Source organism: Herpailurus yagouaroundi, unplaced genomic scaffold, assembly GCF_014898765.1.
Source record: "Herpailurus yagouaroundi ecotype Mexico unplaced genomic scaffold, PumYag 205, whole genome shotgun sequence".
In the NCBI taxonomy this organism is placed as follows: domain Eukaryota; kingdom Metazoa; phylum Chordata; class Mammalia; order Carnivora; family Felidae; genus Herpailurus; species Herpailurus yagouaroundi.
The window spans coordinates 12,341,873-12,347,119 of NW_024412436.1; the positions used below are offsets into that span (position 1 = coordinate 12,341,873).

At 38.2% G+C, this 5,247-nt stretch overlaps 1 protein-coding gene across 1 annotated transcript in view; it reads right to left on the reverse strand.

The window, feature by feature from the left end:
• LOC121015138 (kinesin-like protein KIF28P) overlaps positions 1-5,247 on the reverse strand; it is a 78,660-nt gene that overhangs the window by 39,202 nt on the left and 34,211 nt on the right. The gene's annotated exons all lie outside the window — the stretch shown is intronic.

Here is a 5,247-nt window from a genome sequence, read left to right on the forward strand (position 1 = left end):
ATTTCAGTAGATTTCTTAATGCCCCTTACCCATTTAGCCCTCCCACAACCCCTCCAGCAACTCTCAGTTTGTTCTCCATATTTATGAGTCTCTTTTGTCCCCCTTTCTGTTTTTATATTATTTTTGTTTCCCTTCCCTTATGTTCATCTGTTTTGTCTCTTAAAGTCCTCATATGAGTGAAGTCATAGGATTTTTGTCTTTCTCTGACTAATTTCACTTAGCATAATACCCTCCAGTCCTATCCATGTAGTTGCAAATGGCAAGATTTCATTCTTTTTGATTGCTGAGTAATACTCCATCATATATATATATATATATATATATATATATATATATACACACACACACACATATATATATATACATATATATATACATATATATACACATATATATATACACACACATACACACACACACACACATCTTCTTTATCCATTCATCCATCAGTGGACATTTGGGCTCTTTCCATACTTTGGCTATTGCTGATAGTGCTGCTATAAACATGGGGGTGCATGCATCCCTTCGAAACAGCACACCTGTATCCCTTGGATAAATGCCTAGTAGTGCAATTGCTGGGTCGTAGGGTAGTTCTCTTTTTAGTTTTTTGAGGAACCTCCATACTGTTTTCCAGAGTGGCTGCACCAGCTTGCATTCCCACCAACAATGCAAAAGAGATCCTCTTTCTCCGCATCCTCGCCAACATCTGTTGTTGCCTGAATTGTTAATGTTAGTCTGACAGGTGTAAGGTGTTATCTCATTGTGGTTTTGATTTGTATTTCCCTGATGATGAGTGATGTGGAGCATTTTTTCATGTGTTGGTTGGCCATCTGGATGTCTTCTTTGGAGAAGTGTCTATTCATGTCTTTTGCCCATTTCTTCACTGGATTATTTGTTTTTGGCTGTTGAGTTTGATAAGTTTTTTGTAGATTTTGGATACTAACCCTTTATCTGATATGTCATTTGCAAATATCTTCTCCCATTCCGTCGGTTGCCTTTTAATTTTGCTGATTGTTTCCTTCGCTGTGCAGAAGCTTTTTATTTTGATGAGGTCCCAGTAGTTCATTTTTGCTTTTGTTTCCCTTGCCTCCAGAGACATGTTGTGTAAGAAATTGCTGCAGGCAAGACCAAAGAGGTTTTTGCCTGCTTTCTCCTCGAGGATTTTGATGGCTTCCTGTCTTACATTGAGGTCGTTCATCCACTTTGAGTTTATTTTTGTGTCTGGTGTAAGAAAGTGGTCCAGGTTCATTCTTCTGCATGTCCCTGTCCAGTTTTCCCAGCACCACTTGCTGAAGAGACTGTCTTTATTCCATGGGATATTCTTTCCTGTTTTGTCAAAGATTAGTTGCCCATATGTTTGTGGGTCCATTTCTGGGTTCTCTATTCTGTTCCATTGATCTGAGTGTCTGTTCTTGTGCCAGTACCATACTGTCTTGATGATTACAGCTTTGTAGTGTAGCTTGAAGCCTGGGATTGTGGTGCCTCCTGCTTTGGTTTTCTTTTTCAGGATTGCTTTGGCTATTCGGAGTCTTTTCTGGCTCCATACAAATTTTAGGATTATTTGTTCTAGCTCTGTGAAGAATGCTCATATTACTTTGATAGGGATTGCATTGAATATGTAGATTGCTTTGGGTAGTATCGACATTTTAACCCTATTTGTTCTTCTTATCCAGGAGCATGGAATCTTTTTCCATTTCTTTGTGTCTTCAATTTCTTTCATCAGCTTTCTATAGTTTTCAGTGTATAAATTTTTCACCTCTTTGGTTAGATATATTCCTAGGTATTTTATGGTTTTTGGTGCAACTGTAAATGGGATCGATTCCTTGATTTCTCTTTCTGTCACTTCATTGTTGGTGTATAGAAATGCAACTGATTTCTGTGCATTGATTTTATATCCTACAACTTTGCTGAATTCATGAATCAGTTCTAGCAGTTTTTTGGTGGAATCTTTTGGGTTTTCCATATAGAGTATCATGTCATCTGAAAAGAGTGAAAGTTTGACCTCCTTCTGGCTGATTTGGATGGCTTTTATTTCTTTGTGTTGTCTGATTACAGAGGCTAAGATTCCAATACTATGTTGAATAACAGTGGCGAGAGTGGACATCCCTGTCTCGTTCCTGACCTTATGGGGAAAGCTGTCAGTTTTTCCCCATTGGGGGTGATATTAGTGTTGGGTCACTCGTACATGGCTTTTATAATCTCAAGGTATGATCCTTCTATCCCTACTTTATTTAGGGTTTTTATCAAGAAAGGATGCTGTATTTTGTCAAATGTTTTCTCTACATCTATTGAGAGGATCATATGGTTCTTGTCCTTTCTTTTATCGATGTGATGAATCACGTTAATTGTTTTGCGGATATTGAACCAGCCCTGCATCCCAGGTATAAATCCCACTTGGTGGTGGTGAATAATTTTTTTAATGTTTCGTTGGATCCGGTTGGCTAATATCTTGTTGAGGATTTTTGCATCCATGTTCATCAGGGAAATTGGTCTATAGTTCTCCTTTTTAGTGGGGTCTCTGTCTGGTTTTGGAATCAGGGTAATGCTGGCTTCATAGAAAGAGTTTGGAAGTTTTCCTTCCATTTCTATTTTTTGGAACAGTTTCAAGAGAATAGGTGTTAACTCTTCTTTAAATGTTTGGTAGAATCCCCCTGGAAAGCCATCTGGCCCTGGACTCTTGTTTTTTGGCAGATTTTTGATTACTAATTCAATTTCCTTACTGGTTATGGGTCTGTTCAAATTTTCTATTTCTTCCTGTTTCAGTTTTGGTAGGATATATGTTTCTAGGAATTTGTCCATTTCTTCCAGATTGCCCATTTTGTTGGCATATAATTGCTCATAATATTCTCTTATTATTGGATCAAACATTTTAAATAGAAGATACTGGGAAATCTACAAAATGAGTAAGTGTTCAGGATGGTGTGGTCATGCACGGAAGGGATGAGAACATAGATTTTAGAATATGGTAGGTCACCTTGCTGGTTACATGAATGTGAGAAATAGCTTGTCAGAATTTCAACTGTCTGAGTTGGAAATCAGGGATAATAGCATATTAGGTGTTAGGAGGGCAACAGATAAGAGAAATACTGGTTCTAACAATGCCTGGCATACAGTAACAGGTGTTAATATTATTACTGACACCAATAAGCAGAGCGTAATGCTCGGTTTCTACACATATATTTTTCAGTGGATTTCTTCACTTGACTCTAAAATATCAAATTAAGGGGCACCTGGGTGGCTCAGTCAGTTAGGGGTCTGCCTTCGGCTCAGGTCAAGATCTCAGGATTTGTGAGTTTAAGCCCCACGTCGGGCTCTCTGCTTTCCACACAGAGCCCACTTCAGATCCTCTGTCTCGCCCCCCACCCTGCCCAAGAAAACAAAACAAAAAAACAACAATGGAAGAAAACACAAAACAACTAAAATAAAACATCAAGTTACAAAAATAGCGCAAACCTATATAAAGTTTATTAACAATTGGAAAATATCTGAATAGTCCTTAAAAGCCTACAAAGTTCCTTATTTTACTTTTAATTGAAGTACAGTTGGGGCTCGACATTATATTAGCTTCAGGTGGGCAACATGGTGATTTGACAATTATGTATGTTACAAAATGCTCCCCATGGGGAGTGTAGTCTCCGTCTGTCACCATACACTGTTTTTACAATATTATTGACTAGTCCCTATGCTGTACTTTTCATTCCTGTGACTCACTCATTTTACAAGTTTGTACCTCTTAATTTCCTTCACCTATGTCACCCATCCCTCCAAACCCTCCCCACTGGTGACCGCTAGCTCTTGTATTTATTAAGTCTGTTTCTATTTGTGTGTTTGTTCATTTGTCTTGTTTTTTAAGATTCCACATATAATTGAAATCCTGTGGTATTTTTCTTTCTCTGACTCATTTCACATAGCACAATGCCCTCTACGTCCATTGACATTGTCCTGAAAGGCAAGATTTCATTCTTTTTTATAGCTGAGTACTATTTTATTGAGGATATATACCACGTGGTATTGACCGACGCTTGGGTTGTTTCCATATCTTGGCTGTTGTAAATAATGCTGCAATAAATGTAGATGTATGTATATCTTTTGAACTAGTGTTTTCATTTTCTTTGGGTGAGTACCCAGTAGTGGGATTGCTGGATCGTATGGTACTTATATTTTTAATTTTTTGAAGAAACTCCACACTTTTCCACAGTGGCCACACCAACTTACCTTCCTACCAACAGTGTCCAAGAGTTCCCCTTTCTCCACATCTTCACCAACACTTGTTATTTCTTGTGGTTTTGATTCTAGCCATTCTCACAGGTGTGAGGTGATATCTCATTGTGGTTTTGATGATGAGTAATGTTGAGCATCTTTTCATGTGTCTGTATGCCTTCTTTGGAACATGTCTACTCAGGCCCTCTGCCCAATTTTTAAGTCAGATTATTTGGGGTTGGGTTTTTTTTTGTTTTGTTTTGTTTTTTGATATTGAGTTGTATGAATTCTTTATGTATTTTGGACACTAACCCCTTATTGAATATATTATTTGCATTTATCTTCTCCCATTCAGTATGTTGCCTTTTCATTTTGTTGATGGTTTCCTTTGCTCTGCAAAACCTTTTTATTTTGATGTGTCCCAACTGTTTATTTTTGCTTTTGTTGCTATTGTCTGAAGAGACAGAACCAGAAAAATATTAAGACTGTTATCTGAGCATTTACAGCCTATGTTTTCTTTCTTTCTTTAAATAGACCTTTTAAACCACTTTTTATTTATTTATTTTTTTTTAACATTTATTTATTATTGAGAGACAGAGAGACACTGCGCATGAGCAGGGAAGAGGCAGAGAGAGGGGGAGACACAGAATGCGAAGCAGACTCCAGGCTCTGAGCGGTCAGCGAAGAGCCCAACGCGGGGCTCGAACTCACAGACTGTGAGATCATGACCTGAGCTGAAGTTGGATGCTCAACCAACGGAGCCACCAGGCGCCCCTCCTCCAGTGTTTTTGATAACACTAGTATGGTATCTTACAAATAGTTGGTATTCAATTAAAGTTTTTTTTTTCTAATTTTTTTTTATATATGAAATTTATTGTCAAATTGGTTTCCATACAACACCCAGTGCTCATCCCAAAAGGTGCCCTCCTCAATACCCATCACCCACCCTCTCCTCCCTCCCACCCCCCATCAACCCTCAGTTTGCTCTCAGTTCTCAACAGTCTCTTATGCTTTGGCTCTCTCCCACTCTAACCTCTTTTTTTTTTT